This window comes from Lepisosteus oculatus, chromosome 14 (genome assembly GCF_040954835.1).
Source record: "Lepisosteus oculatus isolate fLepOcu1 chromosome 14, fLepOcu1.hap2, whole genome shotgun sequence".
Taxonomy (NCBI): domain Eukaryota; kingdom Metazoa; phylum Chordata; class Actinopteri; order Semionotiformes; family Lepisosteidae; genus Lepisosteus; species Lepisosteus oculatus.
Genome location: NC_090709.1, coordinates 12,791,649 through 12,817,193, shown reverse-complemented (window position 1 = coordinate 12,817,193; position 25,545 = coordinate 12,791,649). Strand labels below are relative to the sequence as shown.

Below are 25,545 nucleotides of genomic sequence, written 5' to 3'. Positions count from 1 at the left end.
GCAAAACGTAAAAATGAAAGAGATCGCTTTGTTTCTGCCCGCTTTCTCACTGAAGCCCTTTGGTGTGTTAATAGAAGGTTATAACCGCTACACCGCGCGATGTGGGGAGGGGTGACTTACAAGCAGAGTTGACCTTTGAGAAAAGACTCGTCTCGGGAATATATTTCCACATTTTGAAGAGAATTTCTCCTTTTCTGTAGCCTGATTTCCAGTATTGCTAGAGAGCTGTAGAATCTGGAATAACTTATCCAGCTCTGGGAACAGTGTGTAGATGACAGGTTTGTGACTTTCTCATGAGCACGGTATATGAATCCATCATATTAAAGACACTGTGAGCATTTGAATAAAATTAAGGATAGTCTGTCCCAGCTCGCCGCGATGGTATAGTGGTCAGTACTTTGTGCTGTGACCGCACTACCCGCGCTTTGAATCCGGGTGACAGCAGCCCAAGACAAGAGAGTTTCCTTCGTCTATGTTATTTCAGTGAAGGGGGGGCATGCGTGTACAGCGAGCGATCATCGAGTTGATGTGTTGCCCCATATAAGCAATGTGAACCAACACTGCTTTACAAAGGAGCACGGTCTGATCTTATCGTTGATAATCTGGAGACCAGACCTCTTCTCTGACGAGAAGAAAAGGTCAGGAGCCGCAGTATTTAATGTAAATAAGAGATTTCATTTTTTTTCTGTGGCGCAGCTAGTACCAAACACGTAATCTCGGGGTTGTGAATTCGAGCTCCATGCTGGTAAGAAATCATATAGGTTATGATAAATTTACTTTTTTAAATAAAAAGTAATATTATAAAACTTATAAAACTTTCTCGATACCAGTTTGCAGGTGACATGTTCTTTATAAAAATAATCTTTAGTATGGGATCAATAACCGCGCCTGAACAAATATCGGAAAGAATCGCCTGTCACTAAGGTATTTAAGTAAAGTAGAGATATAATCAGAAAACCTACATATAGGAAATGTTAGTTACTTTGTATGTGCTTTAGCGTTTTCTTTTATATACCGAAAAAAAGGTTCAAGGCGTTCTAGTCGCTGTACTCCTCGTAGATAATCCTCGTAGATAAACTGAAATCACAATACAGTACAGGACACGCAGTGAGGAGCTCACGCAACGAATAGTCTTGAACATGCCAAGCGTAAAGGCACACTGCACATCTGCGAAACATCACATCCTAGTTTAGTTACAGTGAGATTATAGACTGGAAGCTAGGAAGTCTCAGATCACTTTTTTATTAAAAGTTCAAGCAAACACAAATACCTTTGTAAGAGACATTTCAGAATCCCAGTCAAATCCAGTACGATTGCTGGATCCCTCGAATTCGGCAATATCACAGATCTGCAGTCCACGATTAGAATACTTCAGGTGCGTTGTGTAAGACATACCGCCCAGAGCATTTCTAAGACAGGAAATACATTTTCGTTACGAAATGAGATATACTGTACGTAGAGTGAAATGGTCTGGTACGAGTCCTAAGTTTGAATAGTTCAAAAAAGACGAAAAGGGTTAATTACAGACTCTTTTGAAATATAAGAACATTAAAGCTGCGCGGACCTTATCTTCATTTACCTAGTTTAATCGTTTTCAGAAAGTATAATTATATTATTTTATGTACTCCTGACGATTCTACTGATGTTATAAGTGCTCTTGTTTATATTGAATCTATTTTGTTGTTCAAATAAAAAGTAAAAAAAACTTCCCAGATGCGGCTGCTGTAAAAATAAAATGATATCAAAGGCGTTGTACGTAGAGTTCTGAAGCCTGTTCCACAGAAGAACTAGCTGAGATGAAAAGTTCGATATTCTACTGACAGGGCTATTATCGTCAACTCAGTTTCTTTCTGAAACAACATTTTTCAAGAAAAACTTACACAAAAATTTCACAATTTGAAATAAAATGCTTGCTTAAAAGTGCAGATTATTTTTTACCCAAAAACTGGGTAAAACCGACCCGTTGGAGTCTCTGTGGTACCATTGGTCAGTGCAGGCAGGTCGGTACTAAAATGATAGTAAGGTGTTGGTTCAAGCACATCTAGGCACGCCTTTCTCACTGTTCCATCGTGAACATCATCTAGAGAAAAAGTGGCATGTACTGTTTAGTACATTATTGACCTTAATAATTAATAATTTGAGGGAATACAAATGCTTTGCATGTATCGAATTACAGCACATAACAACTGACTACCTGAGTCGATACCACCGGGCAATTTCCAATAACGACCAACATCAGAAACTTCAAGAAAAATAAGATTCCATATCTTGGAATGTAGGGCGGGAGAATTCATTTATAATCCTGTTGCATCTTGAGCTAAACTCAAGAGGGCACAAGCCCTAGAACCCGAATCCGTTACAATAACAAAAGGACAGACATTGAAATATGGGCTATTTCGAAGTAGCAAATGTGAGATATAAAGTCGGAATTCTGAGTTGCTAAGTCGCAATTCTGAGATACCATAGCAGTTTTTTTTTTTTTTTACTCCCTGGCGGAAACGGGCTTCCATAGAAATCCGGGTTGTGAATAACAACTGTCACTACACACGATTGAGTTCTTGAGGCTGGCACCTAAGACCACTCAGCCATCCTGACAAGCAGTGGAGGATGCCCGTTACTTTGTCAAAGGATTATTAACTACTTTTCTTTTCTTATTATTACAGAGATTTCTACATTGCAAGACAATTGACGATTTAGATAAAGGTATATCGTGGCACGCAAACCAGGCACGGAGGGGGTTTGAACCCGCGCTCTTCAGTTTACGAAACCGATGCCTTACCACTTGGCCACCGCACAGACAGTTTAGTTTTTTTTTCCCATCAAGGCTAATACATTTTGAAAAAAAAAATCTGTGCGCAAATTGCAATGGCAGGAGAAGTAAAGAATATAGTTCTTCTGTGGAGCTGGCTTCAGACTCTGCTTATAGCGCCCGTCAAATAAAATAGATATTTTATTTTTACAGGAAGACGCATTCCGAAATGTATCTCTGCAGTTTTAGAAAAGTTTTGAATGGTATATTTTATACAACGCACAAACCGTATTCTAATTGCAGACTGCAGATCTGTGCAGCAATCCTACTACATTTCACTGTGATTCTGAAATACTTCTAGCAAACATATTCAGGTTTCCTTGAACTTTAATAAAAAACTACTTCGCTTTCAATCTCTGGTGTTACTGTAAACTCGGACGTGATGTTCCGCAGATGTGCAGTGTGCCTTGTCTTATTCGTTTAATGGATTTGTGAAACGAAAATACAAACTGGACAGTTTCAGACACATGAAGACTCATAAATGTCACTACAAATGACAAATTTGTAGTGTAAATCCGCCGGGCTGATTTACGTGTCTGACCATCTCTCTCCTCCCTCTTCGGCAGTGAGCACTATTTTTTCATTTTCTTCCCTTGTAGTTTCCTCGCTCTTTTACTGTCCCTTTCTCCCACGGAGAGACGGAAAACATGCCGAAATCGTTTTCACCCTGTGTTTGTGCAACGTCAGTGTGTGAAGGGAAAGTAACCTACGTGGTTCCAGTGGCGCAATCGGTCAGCGCACGGTACTTATACAGCAGTGCACAGCGGAGTCATGCCGAGGTTGTGAGTTCGAGCCTCACCTGGAGCAGTGTAGCCTGTCTTTAGCTACCGAAAGCAACCGTCCACTTTAGATACTGTTACTTATAGGTCGTCCTTAACACCTTATCTAACGGGATTGTAGCCTGTTAGGTGTTTGCTGGAGATCCAGTCTAAATTAACATCAAAGGAACAGGTAAAGGTTTATTCCACGTCACACCCGAAGAAGGGTCCACGTTGTGCTTCCTTCTCTTTTCAGCATGGAATAAACCTATAATTTTTCCTTTGCAGCTGACGCAGGTCATTACTTAAATTCCCATCAGCTGTGGACCCCCAGCTGATCTCTACACAGACAGATGAGAGATATCTCATCTTCTTAGATGAGAGGTCTACTGGGACTAAGGGAGCACGATGGTGTACCGAAGACTTGAAAAAGCTCTCGCATTAGATTCTGTTTTTGTTGTTTCCCAGATTTGTTTTTAATGTTCTTTTTGTTTTGAAGTTGTTCCTTTAAGTATTTTTTTATTTTATTTTCTGTAGTCGTTAGACTACTACAGTGATTTACCTAGGTTCCCGGAAGGCTTCTCGCATCGTGGTTGTTGTGTTTTTGGGTTACAAGTATTTTTTTTCTATTGATAGGACCCCACGCATTACTGTGGGACTAGTTAACTTAAGTTCTTACATTGTACCTGAAATTACCACATAAACTACTACTCTGTTTTTCTTTTTTTTAAATAAAGGCACAAATGATGTTTTTTTTTCTTGCAGCTGATTGGCAATGACCCTACAATGGGTCATTGCAACGAACGTGGCTGCTGAAATTTGTCAGCAGCTCCATACTAAACCTGTTCTCAATTGCAACAAACCTAAAATAACATATGCTGCCCATTAGATGTTACCGATGTAGGAGACTAACTTAAACCACCTCTTCACAGGGTTTATGTAGTTCAGTAGAGGAACAGTCGATCGCATTTGAACTGTTCTGAATGTAGTGGAAATAATATAGTCCCAAAGTAACGAACATACGCACCACTCGCTTGAAATATTTACTGTAGCTAAAATTGTTTTCTAGACACCACAACTATTCACAATGAATTTGATGAATACATGTCTTTATTAATAAAAGTGTAATTTATTAATAATTAAGATAAATGTATATCTTTATTAGTAGCTGTATTACCGGTAATGCATGTACAGTCCTTAATATGGGATAGTGAACTTTCAGGTATCCTGGGGAGGTAAGAAAACTGAAATGAAGGAAATACATATTTAAAGGGGGTGTAAGTCTTAAATGTGTTCTGTTACATCTGGGTGTTAACTGAATAGATTGTATTACTTATTGTGATTTGACACATGTCTGTCTCAGGAGACAGCAGAAAAATTGGGGAATTTGCAGGTACAGAAAATAACTTGAACTGAACAGGCAAATGTAAGGTTATGTTAAAGAAAAATAAACTTTGTCACCTTTTTAAACATGATTATTTAAGACAGTTTATCGGAACCGTATCTCTCCTCGATTCTGTGGCTGTGGTCCAACAGTAACGGTGGTGAAACAAGCAGAATGTGCGGAAAGAATTGGAGACGTAACGGGAGACTCATCCAGTCGATAGAAGGGTTGTGTACGCTGAGAAGTGTAGTTTAAAAGCTTAACGAGCCAGGGAGGAGTCAAACCTGCAATCTTCTGAGCCAAAGTCAAACACATTATCCATTGCACCACTGGCTCTGATACCCTAAAGCCACCACTGTAAGCTTTGTGCTGTCATTAGTAATACTGTAGCACTCCGGTGTTCACAACAGCCCCCCACCACCAGGAACTCAAACCCAGGCCTCCTGCATCACTCAACAGGGACCTAGCCTGTTGAGCTAAAGAGCAATCTCCCTCAGTCCTGCGGCTGTGGCCCTGCTATTACATTGAAGGGCAGTGACATCACCGCTCTGGTAAGCCGGCTCTTACACACTCAATGGTGGCCGTATGCGTTACACTCTCCCCCGCTTAACTCACCAACCTCAGCAAAGGGCTATCCCATTCCACTGCTGACACCAATGTAACGCTCCAGGGTTCACATGGGCATCCTCGCCACTGCCACATCAGGTCAGTCCCCCACCGTCAGGGACTCAAACCCAGACCTCTGGCATCACTCAACAGGGACCCAGCCTGTTGAACTAAAGGGAGACCGTCCTTAAGCTCAAGCGGCTGGGTCCCTGTTGAGCTATGGTGGCAGTCGCAGGTTTGAGTCCCCGACGGTGGGGGGCTGACTTAAGTGGCAATGGCAAGGGTGCCCGCCTGAACCCCCAACCATTACAATACTATACATCGCTCCAGTCCAAATATTCTCAATTAGATTCACGTGTTTTCTACTTGTATTTAGCTACTAGGTCTTTCGTTTGGTCTGTTTTAAAAATAGCATCTCAAACGATTTTATGTGTCATGCTGAAATTCACACACGGGGGACGTCACATGAAAGACAATCACAGATAAGATGTTGCATTTAAAAAGAAATCCAGAGTGGCAGTAGAAAACAAAGCCTTATACACGAGATGCAAGTGCTCTACCACTGAACTAAACTGACAGGCACTTTTGCCTGCAGCTCTTTAATTGAGTTAGGGAGAGTGAAGGGTCTACACAGTGTACAATTTAAAGGTCGAAGCAAGACAATCTGATGCGAGGAGAATTCACAAAACGAGCCTCTGCTTTATCGTTTACTGAGCATTCAATGAACGTCTAAGTGAAAGACAAATTCACTATTTTCACTTTTTGTTTAAAGAACACTTTTATCACGTTCTGCACTTCCGTTGTTTAACGGTGTTCTTTTCTACACTCCTGATTTGAGGATCCCCAGCTAAAATATTTTTTAAATACAACAAAATTCCGATATATTGAATAGTATTTATGTTTACATTTATATTCACTCGTGCCAAAAGCTTGTGTTCTCTGCATATATCAGGATGTGGAAAGAGGCCCAATCACATCTGGAGTAGATAGTATTTAGGTCAAAGCTAATTCAAAGTGCATCTCTGGGTGTGTTTGAATTACCTACGTGTTTGACTGAAGGACAAGCTCACGGTGCCATAAAAATTGACACTCGTCATCTTTTCTTCTACATTCACAGGTTTTACGCTAAAGACAAAAAAAAATTTTTTGTCGTTTTCATGCCAGCTGGCACTAATTATTCTGCACTGACAGGGAAGATTAGTATTTTATCTATCGCAATATGTGTGGAATTTGTTTTTAAAAAAGTTGTTCCAGAAATGAACACTTCCATTAAAGTTAAGGCAGACACCTGTTGCTGTCCACAACGACCAACTCTGCATGGCAAGAGAGGAGAAAAGCACTGTGGTGATTTCAACCCAGAAACTTATTTACTAGACATGCACATTAACCAGCTAAGCCACAGCACCAACAGAGCACTATCCTTTTACAGCCTCTTAGACACACCGCTCTGAGATACCTGCGTTCTGTGTGCGCTGAGCCTGCTCGCTGAGCAAGTGATGAGAAATGGCTTTTATCTGGTAATTTCAAGTCCAAGGAGCTCAATATGCTTTTTATGTTTGACATCTTCAAGGAAAATGGTGAAATCGCAGGTGGAAGAGGAAAATGATCCTTGAGTAGAGGAAAGACGACCATCTTGAGTACTAACTCATGTCAGGAGGCTAACTTCTTTGATGAGGTGGTGGAGTGGTAAGGTGATGGACTACTAATCCATTGTGCTCTGCACATGTGGATGTGAATCCCATCCTTGTGAAGTTCAGTAGTTGACAAATGTGCCTTTTTAAACTGGGTGTGCTTTCGTTTCGTCTTTCGCTCCTGTACTACAGCAGTAATATTTCTAGATGTGCATGAACATGGTATAGTAGGCTGACGGCAGGAACACGGGGTCCACAAGCAGTGACAGTATCAGAGGTGTCTGCGGTGTGTTGGTTTGTGAGCACTAATAAAATAACTTGCCGTGGAAACACGTGTGCCTGCATTAATACAGCTCCATTGAGCAGAAAAAGCAACACAAACACCGACTTGTCAACAGGAAGTTTCCGTAGCTGAAAACACAGCCATTGTGCTCCAGGTGAAGCTTGTGTCGCAGGATGTGGGTCATTGAGGCAGTCACGGGCTGGGATTGATTGGGTTATGTTGATTTGTGTTACAGGGTGTGGGTCATTGAGGCAGTAACAGGCTGTGATTGATTAGGTTATGTTGAATTCCAGGATGGTGTCAATGTTGCCTCTCACTCAAGGGGGTGACTGCAGTTGTCCCAATTAATACAGGAACAGTCAGTAAAAACAGTCAAACCCAAGTCGTTCAGGGAGCAATTAGGTATCGAGACTTGGAGGTGTGAGGAGTCGCTGAGCCAGTTTTAGCCAGACCAAGGGGTGAACTGATAAGGTTCCATGACACCTAGCTCAGCACTCCCACACCCCTCAAACAACACAAGCTTCCTCCTGGAAAAATACTGGGCAGACCTGATTCTGACAGGGACAGTGGAAACCCCCCTGAAAGGGATTGGCTAAGGAGAGGGATAAAAAGACCTGAGACAGAACAGAGGGGGCTCCCGATTCCCACTGGATCCTGGAGACGACACAGGCAGCACAAGGGAAGCTGCAGAGTGCAAGACCCCGGAGGAACTCTGCAGAGACTTCTAATACCTGGAGGCAAGGATCTTCTGGTTCAGTAACTGACGACAATGAGAGACATTGGCATTGAAACAGAGGTACTGTACAGACTTTTAACACCTGAAGGTGAGGAACAAGGAAACTGGCACAGCTAGCCGATTCAAACTGAGAGGAATGTAATACAGTCGCAGAGGATTTCTATTGTAACCTGAACAGAGACTGGGAAAATAGGACTGGGTGATACCCCTCTCCTCAAAGTGGGCCATCAGAGACTACAGGTACTAAGTAGAGACGTTCGAGTGACCTCTCTTTAATATTTTACAGGAAAGACTGCTGCCCCTCTGTATTCATTATGACCCTGGGAAGGACCTTTTGCTGCTGTGAATTCTGTTTTCGTTGTGTTTTTGGGTGATAGTGCATGTGAATGTAGTTGGAAAATAAAAAGGGCACTTATACAATACAAATGCTTGTCGCTGGTCTATGTGTGCATTGGTGATTCTAGGAGATAAACAGAACCTGTGGTAATGTAGAGGGGCCCTAGCACCCCGTTTGTATTGCTAGGTGGTATAGTCGTACACGAGGCAGGAACATCCCTCGCCCATAGGGTTCACCTTACTGTGACACCTTCTTCATCTATGTTTTTTGAGTGCACTGCAAATGATCTTAGTATCGAAGTGCCGTCCCACATAACCGATCCGAACAGTCTGCTTTACAGAGGAGCACTGCCGGAGCTTATCGTTGGCAACGATTGCTGGATCCTTTGAATTCGACTGAACTATAGCACAGATCTGCAGTCCACCATTAGAATACTGTGGGTGTGCTGTATAAGCCATACCGCCCAAAATAGTTCTAAAACAGGAGAAGCATCCTCGTTTAGGAATGTGGTATAAAGTGAAATGGTCTGGGAAGAGTCCTACGTTTGAACAGTTCAAAATAGACGTAAAGGGGTATTTGCGGACTCTTTCGAAATGTAAGAACAAGCTGTGCGGACCTTATCTTTATTTACCTTGTGTAATCGTTTTTCATAAAGTGTAATTGTATTATAGCATGTGCCCCTGACGATTTTCTTGATATGTTATATGTGCTCTTGTTTGTGTTGTATGTAGTTTTGTTGTTCAAATAAAACGTAAAAGACACAACTTTCTGGATGCGGCTGCTGTAAAAATAAAATGACATCAAGGGTGCTGTACGCAGAGGTCTGAAACCTGCTCCACAGAAGATCTTTATCCAGAGGTGTTAAAGAAGTCGAGATCTCGCCATGAGAGGGGAAGCATCTCAGAAAAAGCAGGTGCAGTCGGTTCCACGGTCATAACGCCACTAAATCGGGCGACAAGAGCAAAACCCACCCGGCTTCCTCTGGGCAAGTAATGAGACAAAGAGACAGCACACAGCGGGTAGCGTGGCTGAGCGGTCTAAGGCGCTGGATTAAGGCTCCAGTCTCTTTGGGGGCGTGGGTTTGAATCCCACCGCTGCCAGGTGCTCCTGTTGAGATGCCCTTTCAGCTGGCTTCAGACAAAAGGGAGGGAACTGCTTTTTGGCAGTCTCTCGAGAAACTAAGCAAAGTGTTTAAAGATACTTTCTCAGCTTGACATCAAGGCACAAAACAAAAACCTTCTTGCGTCCTCTCAACCCAAAAGCGCTTTGCCACTTTTTGCGTTATGGAGGGAACGACGTCTGCCCAGATCACTTTTGTGTCAATGCAAATCGTAGTGTGCCCTCCGTTTTAATGTTGGCTGTGCTGGCGTGCTGCTTCTGTCTGTGAAACTTGAATGTTCTGCTTCTTCACACCAAACCGTCGGCGGGGGTTGAGCTTGTTAAATCTTTGCGCATAGCGCTCCTTTGGAAGTACTTTGTCCAAGTTCAAAAGCAATCGTGGGATTTACTTCATGCGTGCAAAAAGCATGCCTCGCACGACAGATCTAAATGGGGAATGGAGCCTGCTTCTTGCTGTTTTTCCTGTGGTTGCAGTTACAAAGTTGATCGTGCTTTCACATTCTGTTAACAGTATTCACTGGCTGAGCTTTATCAGTTGGTTCGTAAAGGAATCTCTGCTTCGGTTCCAGAAAAGTCATCTGTAGTGTGTTTTTTTCTGTGCCCATGGCAGTCTTTTAAAGCTGGTAGTAATGGCGGCGAAGTTAATTTTTTATCCTCTTTAAAAGAATAAGGATGGGCTGGGGCGAGCTCCATTTACCACTCTTTCAGCTAACCGCCGAACTCGCGAACTGATTACACTGCAGAGCCACAGGCGCCTCGCTTTTCTCCATTCTCTGGGTCAGGGTGAAAAAAAAACTTGCTGGTATTAGCTGGCCTGCTGGGAGCACCTCTTCTTCACTGATAAGCAAGATTTGTGTTTCATCTTTCGCAAGCTGTATAGATTTCTTTCAAAACAAGTTGTTCCAGAAAGGAAACGAACACTTGCATTCACCTGAATTAAAAGGCATGGGATTTGCCCATAAGGATAAATTCTGTACAGTAAGACAGGTAGAAAGGCACCGCTGGGAATCGGACCCAGGATCTCCTGTTTACTAGACAGGCGCTTTAGCCAATTAAGTCACGGCGCCAGCAAAGTGCTGTCCTTTGACAGCCACTTGGACACGTCTCAACTGCTCTGAGACATCTGCGTTCGGTGTGCACCGAGCCTGCTCGCCTTGCAAGTTGCCTCATTTACATGCGATAGCTCCACCACTAAGAGAAAGGATGAGAAATGGCTTTTATCTGGCACTTTTCATGTGCAAAGTGTAATTCCTGTCTTTATAGTGTGCTTGTTAGAGACTTAGCTGGCACCCAGAGCGCTTTAAATCCGGGAGTCAGCAGCCCAAGACGAGAGTTTCCTTCGTCTATGTTTTTTGCGTGAAGGGGGAAACCATGCGTGTGCTGCAAACGATCTTAGTATCGAAGTGCCGTCCCACATAACCGATCCGAACAATCTGCTTTACAGAGGAGCACTGCCGGAGCTTACCGTTGGCAAACTGAAGACCAGGCTGACCTCTTCTGTGACTCTTGAACACTGAGTCTCAAGGTTGTGAATTCAAGCTCCACGCTGGCGGGAAATTCCATAGGTAATGATCACATTTTCTTGCATGCTTCTGTAGGGTTTGGGCATTTACTTGGACAATTATTAATTGTAGCAGTAAATCACAAAATTGATTCTTTTGATGGCTTTACAATCCAACCATGCGATATAACTCAAACAACGCACAAACACAAGTACTAATACACGAGGATACATTTATTAATACATAGAATATGCATATAAACAGATCTTATCGAGAGGGTTATCAGAATACAAAAGGTATATATTCAGTCAGTTACAAAGAGTTACATATATCAAGAGGACATACATTCAGTATATCAATCATTTAGACCGTTTCTTAATTGAACTTGGTTATAACTTCTACATTAGATACTCAAAACAAGTACATAACTCTTAGGAATTAAATTGATATCAACTGGTTGGGATAACAATTGAATTCTCGAGCAGTAATGCAGTGAAGTTGAATACTCATCCAATCTCTGGGGATTCAGATCTCCTGCGGGCACAAAGAAACAGTTGCAGGCTGTTGCTGTCCAATCCGCGCTCTCTGGCTTGTGCCAGGCTGTGCTGTGTGGCTTGCGACGGTGCGCTGCTGATGCTCACTGACCGGCTAGTTAGTGTTGGCTTTAACTAGCAAAGTTTGCGCACAGGAGAAAAGATGACTGTGGGTCCCAGCAAGTCAGGAAGAGGACCGGTTCGTTCCTGATGAAGAGCTAGTTCTGAATAGTGATTCAGCTCTCCACAGTTCTGACCTGTTCATGAGGCCTGCTGCTGGTGTTAACCTCGGGTGGATCCTCTGGTTACTCTCTGGCAACCTCCGCTCTCGACTCTTAGAACAAAGGAAAGTTCTGGCACTCGAACACACTGGCTGTTCCGTGGTATTCCGGGTTGAGTCTCAGGATGGTCAGGAGGAACGCTGCGAGAATGTCCTGCCCTTGGGAGCCTTCTGCTCCTGGGCCGTCCTGCCCTGGAATTCTCCTTTGAATTCCCTTTAGAAAAGTCCACAGATTTCCACCAGGCCCTCTGTGTTGCCCGTTTTTACCTGGAGGAACTTCAGCTCATTGATTGGCTGAAAGTTCCATGGGCATCAGAGTCCCACGTGGGTTACTCGGCCCTACCAGTCCCTGATTGGTTGATTAAGGTGAGATATGAGTCACTTACTCCTGACACTTAGGAATGCAGTCCAGATGTCCATCTGGCACTCCCTAGACAGATAGGCACCAATGGATGACCATTGATCATGATAGCCAGGCTTAGCTAAGTGCATCCCCCTTTGGGAGCTGTCCCTTATCAAAAGAAAACATCTTTAAATCAGCCTGCATGAAAAGCTTCTCTGTGGTGCACCACAGAGATGAAGAGAGAGATGGGGCCTCATTTGGGAAAGCACAGCAACACTTAATTCTGTCTTATTAACAAGCATTGCCGCTACATATCCCCCCTTTTTGAAGGTCACGAGGTCCTGAGGCGTTGTTGCCTTCAAAACAAAACAGAGTTAAGTGATGTCCCTTGCCATTAGAACATTAACCTTAAATGTCCACATTACTCCTCGAGAATTCATACAGGAACCAGCATTGGGAACAAACAGGATGAATAACATCTGGAGTACGTATAAACAAGGTAGGAGACATCATCTCAGTCTAGGAATTACACATCAGGAAGTTCACTGTCAGTATCTGATACCTCTGTAGTAGATATTTGGGGAGAAGTCACTTCCTTTCTTTTGACATTCTACCTTTGAGTCATTCGTGCTACCCAGAGTATATCTTGATGTAAGAGTACAACAGTCAGAGTACACTGTCAGTCATGATCCAGCTACCCGGCAGTAGTGTTACAATAACACCAGTTCCTGTTCCCAGCCCCCCGATAAACCACAACACCTGTGTTGGGTATCTGCTAGGGTGGTTTGGAGGTTTGTTCCATTAAAGCAACCTCTTCAGGGCTTACTGTTTCTTGGATTTCTATCCAATTCAATAATGTGGCACCTGAAGGCATCCACGACCTCAAGTTTGGTCTTATATTGTCTGGTTACAGACCGTACAGTGTTAAGTTCAAGCTGTACTATGGCCTCCTCGGGAACTTGCAGGAAAACTGTTTGATTAGGTAGCTGCATTGCAGTAGCTGTATCATGCCTGTCACAAGTCATAGTGTCAGTTAAATGTGGTGTGCTGACCAGCCATTTACTTCCCACCTGCACTTCATGGGGTTCATTAACCTCCCTCTGCTCGTTAGTAGTTTTACACCCTTCATTGGTGAATCGTTTAGACACAGCCAATGGATAGCTTTGGTAGCCATACCCATCTCAAGATTTGGAACCAAATTAAATCTTGGATTGCCTCCTGGGTGAGCTATGAGCGATGGGGTTAATGTCACATACTCCTCTACTGAGAAGAGTAGAATCAAGTGGGTTGGGATTTGTGCCATGGTTAGACTGGCTACAGTGGCACTAAGCCCCCATAACAGGTCTTGTGTCAACATTCTGGCATGTTGCACACAAGCATAAACCCATTGTATAACACTGGCAATCATGTCCACTGGTTGGGGGATAAGGTTTAACCCTGTTGCATAGAAAGTTGCCTGTAGGGTTTTCCCTAAGCTTTCCAGCCTTTGCTGCTGTCGATACAGTCTGTCACTACCCTCTGGCATCTCTGACACCTGCCTTCTTGGGGCAGTCAGGGTGAGAGTGCCAGTAGCACACAAACCTACCAGAAAAAGCAAACGTGCAACAGTGGTGGCAGCAATCAGTCCTCCCAAAAGTCTTTTCAGGTGGCTGATCCCAGTCATCTCCTTCTGAGTGATTGTTGCCTTTCTAAGCTGGCGCAGCATGTACATGGTGTCTTTCTCAGTATGCCATGTGGCATCTTGGGCACCAACATCCTGGAAATCTAGGGAGATCTGACGCAGCTGCTGATGCTGCTCCTCCTTTTCCAGGGCATCTGCTTTTTCAATTTGTTCATGCCTGTGCTCTAGGAACCCTGCAGGGGGTGGTGCAGCGGTGGAGCATGCCTGACCCTTGGCTGAGTGGTCATCTGGAGCACCTGAGTGATCTGGGATTGTTATCCCATACTCACTGTTCAGGTCCACCCTGCACACCTCCTGATTGAGGAATCCCTCTATCGGTATGTTTACAATCGTTCGCTGGGCGTGGGTGTAGGACACCTGCTCGCTCCCCCCTTCCCTCGCTAGGGGTTTAGGGAGCTGCCCCAGCACTGGGATAGCTAGTTCACTGTCTTCGAACTCGCTATCACCCACCAGGCCCATGTCAGTGAGGGCGGGGATTCTGACACCCCTCTTTGCGATGTCCTGCACTGGCAGGCGGGTGGCTTGACCATCCAGCTCCAGTCTGGGTGAACCACTGTTGGTCAGACTCAGACTGACAGACTGGGCTGGTGGCTGTAAGAAAACCAGCTCGGCTTTCATTCCCTGTCCCTTCCTGGGGACTGGGTGTGTTGGAAACCCTGCTGTCAAGGCAGGAACAATCAGGTCAGTCTCACTCACTACCTGGTAGTTGTGAGAAATAATGTTACCTGGCTGCAGGTTCCCTGGGTCACAGCAGAGGAAATCGGCATCTGGGATCAGGTGTGTCCACAGCGCAGTAGTCTCAGCGTCCAGCTGGACCTCCTGTCTAACCTGTGAATATTGCACCAGGGGCACCTGGTGGTGGCCCTGTGACAGCTGCTCAAGCAGATCCTCACTGATAGAGGACCTCTCAGGGCTAAAGGCGAGGGCTACATCACCAACCTGCTCTCCTGCCATCAAGATCCCTTCCACCACTGCGAGGTGGTGGTCCTGACCCCTCTTGGGTGCCAGGGTGCAGAGGGAAAGCTCCTTTTCATCGCCAGGTGGGGAGATCTGCTCCTCTTTAGGGATGTAAAAGGGGTGTGCTTTACCTGGTGGATCAGGCGGCTGCTCGGAGCACTGCTCCTGTGGCAGGGAGGCTGTTGTGACCTCAGCCGGGACATGACTTCCCTGTATATCTGGGGAACAAGAAAATATTTGTATTTCTTGTCCAGAGGGAACAGAAGGAATCTCCGCATTGGCTTCTATGTTCGGTGGGCACTGTGTGAGCACAGTCTGCCTCTTGGCCCCCCTTTCCTTCTGTACAGAAGGCTTAGGAGCCTTGACCTATTTCCACACTTTGCCTTTCTGGTGATCCACCAAAGGTTCCTCTCTGAGTCGCATGCCCTTTTCTTTTTCAACCCGTTTGAGCTTGCTGTGTGACATCAAACACCTTTCAACCTCAGTGTCAATCAGTGTCTCACTGTGTAAGACATCTCCCATGGCAGCCTTGAGGTAAAAGCTTCTTGCTTTTCCTCTGTGTTTTACTGCCTGCTCTGTGATTTCAGGGGTGGAGTCAGCACTCGCTGGGGAGTGGCTGACCTCATCCAGGCAGGAACCCTTCCGCTCAATCAGATAGACTGAGGGAGGGAGCTTTATCTAACCCTTTCCCTCCCCCGGTGTTCTCATGACACTTAGAACGCTGGGTGCGGTCCTGTGTGCCTGCTTTGGAATGGGGCTTAGCCAGCTCAGGAGCCTGTGCTCCTTCGAGCAGGAGGGAATTAAACCTGCTGGCTCTGACAGCGAACACAGTTGCTTTAGCAGCTTTTTGCTTAGAGCGACTTTGGACATCATACTCCCAGGCTTTCTGCACGAATCTCTTAATATCAGTCATTTTCATGGTCTGTGCATCTGTATGCATTAAGATCATCTTTCTGATTGATGGGTGGAGATTCGCAATGAATAAACCCTTGAAATGTGTGTTCTCTTCGCAACCCTCATCATTTCGCCCTGCAAAATAAGTTCGTCTATGTCTCTCGTAATATTCGCAAGGGGACTCTGCTCTCTCGTGCTTAATGTTAAGGGCGGTGGCTATCGCAGCAGTTGGGTCAATAAACGCACTGTATTCTTCGATAAGTGCTTGACACAGCTCCTCAAAATCATTACAGACTTCTTTCATCTGCCTAGCCATCCACTCATGTACAGCTCTGCTGGTAGTTTTCCTGACCAGAAACACTTTCTCCTGTTCTGTGGCGTTTGGTAGGTACTGCAGGGTATACCTGAGGTCTTGAATATACCTCTCGATATTATTCTCTGACACTGTGGGGTCAAATCTCTCTATGTCCTTCGCTAGCTCTCTCAGAGAATGGAGGTTTATTCTCCTAGCTTCTCCGCTGACGGAGATATGGCAGAGATCGTGGTCAGACCTGTCGCTGCTAGAGAGAGTGCTTAATAGCGACTCGAATTCAGACCTTTTAGCAACCATCGTTAAACTTAAGAGTATTACTTTTAAGTACGAAATCACAGTTTTACCACAGAAAACCACAAGATCAAGTATGCAATCAACCCGGTAGATCGCAAAAGATCACAAAACAATCAAGCACTGCTTAAAGAACAAGGGGAACTTTTTTCCTTTCGGCTTTCAGCACACTGTATTGTCGTGTATGAAACCCGCGGCGTTTTATGTGAATTATTTCGCTTGGTTGACTCATTTCATTCTTGCCATAGCCCACCCAGGGACGCCAATAAAAATGTAGTGTGCTCTTTGAAGGCACCAGTTCTGTAGGGTTTGGGCATTTACTGGGACAATTATTAATTGTAGCAGTAAATCACAAAATGATTCTTTTGATGGCTTTAGAATCCAACCATGCGATATAACTCAAACAACGCACACACACAGGTACTAATACACGAGGATACATTTATTAATACATAGAATATGCATGTAAACCTAACAGTTCTTATTGAGAGGGTTATCAGAATACAAAAGGTATATATTCAGTCAGTTACGAAGAGTTACATATATCAAGAGGACATACGTTCAGTATATCATTATATTCATTATATCAGTATATCATTCATTTAGACCGTTTCATAAATGAACTTGGTTATAACTTCTACATTAGATACTCAAAACAAGTACATAACTCTTAGGAATTAAATTGATATCAACTGGTTGGGATAACAATTGAATTCTCGAGCAGTAATGCAGTGAAGTTGAATACTCATCCAATCTCTGGGGATTCAGATCTCCTGCGGGCACAAAGAAACAGTTGCAGGCTGTTGCTGTCCAATCCGCGCTCTCTGGCTCGTGCCAGGCTGTGCTGTGTGGCTTGCGACGGTGCGCTGCTGATGCTCACTGACCGGCTAGTTAGTGTTGGCTTTAACTAGCAAAGTTTGCGCACAGGAGAAAAGATGACTGTGGGTCCCAGCAAGTCAGGAAGAGGACCGGTTCGTTCCTGATGAAGAGCTAGTTCTGAATAGTGATTCAGCTCTCCACAGTTCTGACCTGTTCACGAGGTCTGCTGCTGGTGCTAACCTCGGGTGGATCCTCTGGTTACTCTCTGGCAACCTCCGCTCTAGACTCTTAGAACAAAGGAAAGTTCTGGCACTCGGACACACTGGCCGTTCCGTGGTGGTCCGGGCTGATTCTCAGGATGGTCAGGAGGCGCGCTGCGAGAATGTCCTGCCCTTGGGAGCCTTCTGCTCCTGGGCTGTCCTGCCATGGAATTCTCCTTTGAATTCCCTTTAGAATAGTCCACAGAATTCTACTGAATCCCACTGAATCTTACTGAATCTCCCTGAATCTCTGTGTTGCCTGTTTTTACCTAGAGGAACTTCAGCTCATTGATTGGCTGAAAGTTCCATGGGCATCAGAGTCCCACGTGGGTTACTCGGCCCTACCAGTCCCTGATTGGTTGATCAAGGTGAGATATGAGTCACTTACTCCTGACACTTAGGAATGCAGTCCAGATGTCCAACTGGCACTCCCTAGACAGATAGGCGCCAATGGATGACCATTGATCATGATAGCCAGGCTTAGCTAAGTGCATCCCCCTTTGGGAGCTGTCCCTTATCAAAGGAAACCTTAAATCAGCCTGCATGAATAGTTTCTCTGTGGCTGCACCACAGAGATGAACAGAGATGAACTTAATTCTTTCTTATTAATAAGCCTCGCCGCTACACTGACATTTGCTCTGCTTTAAGTAATCAATGAAGAACACAATGTGCTTCACTAGACTCCGGTCCAAACAGGATTAAAAGCCAGCAAGTATACCTTTTCAAATTGACGTCAGCAGGGACTAGATTGGCACTTTAACCAGTGCCTGATTGGCTCAGTCAGTAGAGCATGGAACTCTTTATCTCAGGGTTATGAATTCAATTTTGGGTGATACAGGTGTTCTCATTAATTAAGTTTCCTGTTCATCTTTGACCATGTTACATCTTGATGGTGACTCAAATTAAGAAAAAAAGGACTGATCTAGCTCCTCATCTGAGTAGATAAGTCATAGACTCCGTAGATAACCTATTCATACCAAGCACTTGGATGCAGCTTCACCTATCACAACTAGTATTTAACATTATAATAGCTCCTGTCTATTTACACTACAATTTACACTAGTGTTTCCTTAAAAATTGCTTGTAAGAATGAGACATTACACATGTATTCCAATAAAATAAATAGTATTAATCTTTTCACTGTAACAGTTTCACTGTGACTTGGCAGATAACTGGCAGTGATCAATAACCACACCAAAAAATATGGGAAAGCAATGGGGAAAATCGACTCTTCAACATGTGGAAATGTATTACTGAGAGGAGGAGTCCTTTTCTCTTAGGTCAACACTCTTTGTAAGAGTCAATTCTCCCAGCTCACATCCCTGGGTTTCCGTAGTGTGCCTGCAAAGAGTGATCAATTTGAGACAGGTAAACGTCCTGATTTTATTTAACAAAGCTAGATGCACATTTGCTAATGCTGCCTTCATTGTAATAGGTGGTTTATTTCTCGAAAGCATGTTATGTAAAAAAAGAAAAAATGAAAACATGGATAACAATCTTTCAAAGCTAAAGATTTTACTTTTGAGAACTGGACATTTTATGTTTCTGGATGCTTTTCAAATGCTGGTTTTAGAACTTTGCTGTGCTTCAAGCATAATTTTTCACCTTATAAACTGGGTATTGAGTGTTAGGGTTAGTGTTTTTTATTTTGATGACTTAGTAAAATGTCTGGAATTTTTTCACTTTGATATTATAGAGCACTTTGTGTTGATGAGTGCAACAATTCTCAGTTAAATACATCATGGTTCCATACTGTAACACAATAAAATGTGAAAAGGCCAAGGGGGGTGAATAGTTTTTATAGGCACTAAACGTATTACAAAAATATAATGCTTCATTTTATGGAAACTTCTTACTATAACCACCAACACACTCGCTGTTTAAGCAATGGGGGTTTCACAATCCTCTTTCTCACTGGTAATGTTATGAGCAGGAAAAGCACCATTGAAAATGGATTTCAATCACTCAAAACTAATAGTTGTCACACCCTCTACAGCTAGAGGGCGCTCCCACTCTGTCCTGTCCTAGTTTCCCTGTGCTTTGCTTGTCCTTCTGGTTTGTCTTTGTCTGGGGCTATATATTTCCGGGTCACCCTTTCCTCCTCATTCAGTATTGAGGGTTCATATGTCTTCAGACCTGCCTAGCACCAGGCCATCTCCTCCGCGACCTGAGGACTTAAGTTTCTACCCGACATCATCTGACCTCCTAAACGGGCTAACACCCGTTTTGCCACTACACATAGGGCCTATTTTGCTCTCCTGGCCATTCCACGGTATGCCCTTATAACATCCGTGACAGTAGTTCCAACGCTGTGCTGCCCTTTTAATTAACATTGGCTGTAACAATGTGTTGTTTTTGTCTCTTAAAGGGTCTGCTCCTTTACTCCGTCTTGCCAGTGTCGTATAGAATTGAGTACCCATAAAATCTGAGACCCCTTTCAAAGTCTGCATGTGCAGTGGACATAAGAGGCTTGGCGCGTGTCGCAATTGTTGCCCTATCTACTAAGCCCATCCTCCAAGTTTGCACTTCTGTGATGTAGTCTCACAGGCCTGAGAGACATAGATTTCACACATGTAATTACTTATAAAAGCCAACAAACCTTTTCTGAGTGGTCTAAGGCTCTGTGTTAAGGTTGCAGTCCCCCTGAAAGCTGGGGTTATAGTCCTGACGTTATACTTCAACTAATTCTCAGTAAATAGATCTTGCAGTACTCTGAGTGCCAGCTAGCTATGGAACAAGTGCGCTATAAAGACAGAAATTACACATTGTTTGTGAGGCTGTGTGCTCCTGTATGGTCTAGTGGTTAGGATTCTGGATTTTCACCCAGGTGGCCTGGGTTAAACTCCCAATAAGGGAAACTTTTCTCTTCCCTTATGTTTTCCAAATAAGCAGCTCAGTGTAGAAAAGAGCCCCGTTAAGCACTGTCAGGAGAGCTAAACTTTTGATAAAAGAGATCGCTTGTTTCCTCCTGCTTTCGAACTGAAACCCTTCAGTGTGTTAAGAGAACGTGAAAATCACTACACTGCACAAGGTGGGGAGGAGTGACTTGCAGAGAAAAGGACTCAATCCAGGAAAATATTTCCACATTCTGGAGAGGAGATTGTTTCCATTCCCCCACTTTTGCAGCCTGACCTCCTCTATTTCTAGAGATCTGTAGAATGTGGAGAAAACGTTTGAAGTTGTTACTGCTACCTCCCCTCGCTTTGAACAATGTGTGGAGTTGTTTGAGTCAAAAAGAGTGATAGTTCAGGCCCATGGGAAGATCCACATTCAACTGTGCATGTTGTTTTGTTCTCAGAGTTTGCAAAGATGGAGGACATTCGCACCTGGCTAAGCCAGTATTCTATAGTCCTTCATGGAACTGAGTTCAGAGGTGCTGACGGAATAAAAACAGGAGGTTGAGGAACATGGGGGTGTTCAAAGGCATTGAGGTTCCAGTCAAGGGAGCAGGTAGCCTGGCCCTGTCCATTATTAGAGCACTATAACCTAAAGAGATGGTTTCATATATATTGTTTTGGGTATTGTCATGGAAATATAACTATCAAGGAAGCCACAAAAGAGAGTTCTCACCTGAGTAAGATCTTTATTTCAATATTGCAATATTGGGAGCCCTGCTGCCACTTCGCAAAGTGCAACCAGAGACTCAATTTGTTACAAGCAGTACAGGGTTTTTATAAGACGTTGCGCTGTAAAAAAGTTCAGCACTTGGACCCTTCTAAAACTTCCCCTTTCTCTAAGAGAAAACAGATTACATCATAGAGCGAGAGAAGAAAAACTAGATTTGTTATTCAAAGCTTATCAGTTACTTTCAGCTAATTCTAATGACCCAGACAGCATATATTGTTTTGGTACATTGTCTTCTAAACTAACCTAAACAGTGTACTTTGTTGACGAACTGTTTTCTAAAATTCTGTAGCACAGCAGTTACATCCTTGAAATATATTATCTAAAAGCACCAATATATTTCTCTACATTTTTAAGAATCAATTTACTTATTAGATTTCCACTTCAGTATATTTATTAAAGTTTCCTATTTTGTGATTCTTTGTATTTGTTTGTGAAATTAAAATAGTTCTTAAAAAATAAATGGAAGGTTTTTCTGAAGTCAGAAAGCCAATTTATTTGGTGGAAAAACAGATTGGTGAAGCTCCAACAAATAAATCCAGTTTATTTGTTTACTTTTTTTTCTGAAACAACTGAATTAGATGGTGTGCTAATATGCAACCTAACACCAGTGTGAATAACTAGAAGAGGGGAGCAGCGCTATTCCAGACCATGGGAGCTTTGTGATTGGCTGGCACAGATCTCTAATTTGCATATCAGATTTGGAAATATAACACTAAATTTAGTGGATTTAATTTACACTCAAGAGTCACCTACTGTGTATTGCCACTTCATTTTTTTTATGAGTAGCTGTGATTACCAGTTGACAGCTTTTATTTGTTTAATTTTAAATTGTTTTGTATTATCACGCTGAATGGCCTGTACTCGAGGTTTGGTAGGGTATATGTGTTTTTGTTTTTTTTCACCAACTGGATTTTTTGCTCTTTTAGTATTTGTCTAGAAGGCTTTCTGAAGTCAGAAAGCCTGTTTTCTGGTAAAAAAAATAGATGTGTTTAACAATAATTTTCAAACAATTTAATTGGGACTTTTATGAATAAAAAGATCTTGTATGATAGTTTCAAGAACACTGCTGTTGTCAGCTGACTTTTAGTGAAGCTCTTTCCTCTGGCCACCTGCACAGAATTTTCTTGTGCCTTTAATTTCAAGATGTAAACCCTAACAAACAGTTGCGTTTGTTCATGTATATTTCTGAAACTGTTAAATGAACTACTGTGTGTAAATCTGCAAATGTTGTTTGATAGGATGCTGGATAAGCAAAGTACTTTCTGATTGGTTAGCCAGATATCATATTTGCATACAACATTTGAAACAAAACCATGTGGTCTCTTTCTTATATGCACTGAACGTTACAATCACATTCTTCTACATCTTCTTTATGAGCAGGTTAGTTTGAAAGCCATTTTACACGTTTTGTGTTCAATTTGAAATGCTCTTACATTCTTGAAATCTTGTGTTAGGCAGGATATGTCAGCTTCAGTAAACTTTCTTTACAGGGTTTATTGTTCTTTTAGTCCTTGTCCTTCATATCTTATGAGAAGGTTCACAAGCTTATCTGTCAAACTACAATCTAATGGTTGTGTTTAAATTCCAGGTCATTTGTTTACATTTTTTAACAATAACAAGAAGAGGAGAGCAGCTCCATTCCAGACCATGGCAGCTTTGTGATTGGCTGAGCCAGATCTCTCATTTGCATATCAGATTTGGAAGAATAACACTAAACTCTCTTCTTGCATGGATTTAATTTACACCCAAATATCATCTACTGTGTATTGCCACTTCAGTTTTTTATTAGTAGTTAGGATTGCCTGTTGACAGGTTTTATTTGTTTAATTTTAAATGGTCTTGTATTATCACCCTGAATCGCCTGTACTCAAAGTTTGGTAAGGTACATGTGTTTTTGTTTCCTTCAGGAAGTGGAATTTTTGCTCTTTTAGTATTTGTTTAGACGGTTTTCTGAAGTCAGAAAGCCTAGTGTTTTGGTGAAAAACAAACATCTGTATTAATATTTCTCAAACAATATAAATAGGGTCTTGCATTTGGATATCTTGATATAGCTGTGTGCTTCTGTAGTATTCCTGGTATTTGACTGTGGTTACTTGGGTTCAACCTTAGGTGTGGGAACGTGTCTTTTTCACCCTTTAGTTTCCAATTGATCAGCACAGTATAGAAAATAGACCCATAAAGCAACGTCAGCAGTGACAATTGTGAGAAAAGTGATCACTTGTTTTCGCCCGCTTTCAAACAGAAACCCTTTGCTGTGATAAGAGAATGTGGTAACCACTACACTGCTCAAGGTGGGAATGGGTGACTTGCAGGGAGTGTTGAACTTCGAGAAAGGACTTCTCTCAGGAATATATTTCCACATTCTGAAGAGGAGATTTTCTCCATTTCTGTAGTCTGACTTCCTCTATTGCTAGAGAGCTGTAGAATGTGGAGTCACCTATCCAACTCTAGAAACAGTGTGTAGGTAACAGGTTTGTTACTGCCTGATGAGCACAGTAAATTAATACAGCAGAAGACTGTGAGTATTTGAAGAGAATTAACAATGTTCTACGTCTCGCCACGTTCAATGCTGCTGTCATTTCTGTAATATTGTGATTATCACTGTTACAACCCCAAGTGTCTATGGGTAAAGGGGTGTAACATTTAGGATAATTTTTGGAAGCAGGTGGGTTCTGGTGAGGGACTAGGAAGCGTAATAACAAGGGTTGGTGCAAAGGTGATGATTTTAAGTTGAATAAGTGACTGGTAGGACACAATATCACACAGGGTAAGGAACTAGTGTGGTGCCAAAGAAAAGAAAATAACAAACAAAATGGAGCTGGCTAGGAAAGTGAGGGAAAGCTAATCTGACTACAGAAAACCCGAAACACACGGTCTTCGGCATCTTCAACACCCTAGCCAACCTCCACTGACTACCCAAAACCATACAAGACAAATGGCACTCACCCGTACTAAACTAGTGTTAGTAATACAAAATCAACTTAGTGCGTAGAATGTACCCAACAACCTAAACTAAACTATACACAAAAGTTCACACAAAAACACAAGTGAACCAGAAATACAAATAAGGGAAGAGAGTAATCAACAGGAACAGTGTACAATAGAACACAAAGGTTGAACATATAACACATTAGGGCAAGGTAATGGCAAAACAAGGATAACACAAACAAACGAAAGTATAAAGAAACTAACAGAAACCAACAACACAAGAAAGCCGAAGTTATACAAAAATACACACACAAAGCAAAACAAACCAACAAAGCCGAAACAAAATCAGAAGCGAAGCGATAACCAAAACAAAATGAAGCGAAGCAAAAACGAAGCAGGACCAAAGTCAAACGAAAGGCTTCTCCTTCCTGAAAACCTCCATGTTATATGCTGAATAAGGTGCAGTCTGATTGGCTGAGAGGCTGATTGATGATGATGTCATACGGAACAGTGCTGTAATGGTGGGCCAATGGGGAAGGGAGAACAATCAAAGGTCAGCAGTGTGGAACATAACAAAAAAAAAACACACACAGACCACACACTGGGACGTAACAATCACATTCATCACACATGCGCAAGATCCCCTGTTTGAAATCAGGCAGAAACAGGTGTCTTTTTATCCGCTCAAGTTTTGTACTTCTGCCAGTGTTTTATGGATCTTGTTTCTCTTATTGCAAGAACACGCATTTACCGTGTCATTCATGATTACGCCAAACAGCCAGAAGATCATGGCACCTTTCAGATAGTCATTCCTCTCCTTCCTAAATATCCCTATAGACAGGCCATTTCAGCAGAACTGACAAACGTGCCAAAGCAACCTGATAAGACCAGGTCCTTGGAGTCACTTCTCAGTCAGTTACTGCTGCCGAAATGCGAGCCCTTCCTCCAGCCTGAAGAAGTTGATCCTACATTACTCATATGGAAAATGTATCTACCAGACCTCAGAGAGCTAAGCTGGATCACTTCCCTTCTGAATGACATCTCAGTAACACTCTACCACTCCTCTTTGTGCACTCATGCTGGAACAGTGGGTGGCTAATGCAGACAGCATTATTATTTATACTTACTCATCAAAAGAGGATAGCTCAGAAAAACGTGACAGTATTTAACCTAAATGGCAAACAACAAAGACAGCTTTGCAGCCTACGCATGCTGACGCAGCTACCCACCTGAACTACTACCGCCTACAGCTGCTGCGACCCACTATGCCTTCCTCCAAATCTTTTTCTAGATCTCTTCGTCATACCTTTGCCTACTGCCCTGTCTCTCTCACACCTGAAGAAGGCTCCACGGCCGAAACGTTGTGTTCTCTTTCTTCTTTTTTTCAGCATGGAATAAACCTATTACTTGTTCCTAAATAATAATAATACTATTTAAATACATACAGGTCTTAC

The 25,545-nt window shown here is 42.9% G+C and overlaps 1 protein-coding gene and 4 non-coding genes across 4 annotated transcripts; 4 read left to right on the top strand and 1 right to left on the bottom strand.

Moving 5' to 3' along the window:
• The window catches only part of LOC138242764 (zinc finger protein 271-like), a 1,399,044-nt gene that overhangs the window by 1,201,842 nt on the left and 171,657 nt on the right, over positions 1-25,545 (bottom strand).
• Positions 3,523-3,616, top strand: trnai-uau (transfer RNA isoleucine (anticodon UAU)). The gene is made up of 2 exons: positions 3,523-3,560; positions 3,581-3,616. It is a non-coding gene; the product is annotated as a tRNA-Ile (tRNA).
• trnal-aag (transfer RNA leucine (anticodon AAG)) lies at positions 9,563-9,644 on the top strand. Its single transcript has one exon. It is a non-coding gene; the product is annotated as a tRNA-Leu (tRNA).
• On the top strand, positions 22,070-22,127 carry LOC138243825 (U7 small nuclear RNA). The gene has a single exon (XR_011192443.1). It is a non-coding gene; the product is annotated as a U7 small nuclear RNA (small nuclear RNA).
• Positions 23,075-23,132, top strand: LOC138243885 (U7 small nuclear RNA). Its single transcript, XR_011192503.1, has one exon. It is a non-coding gene; the product is annotated as a U7 small nuclear RNA (small nuclear RNA).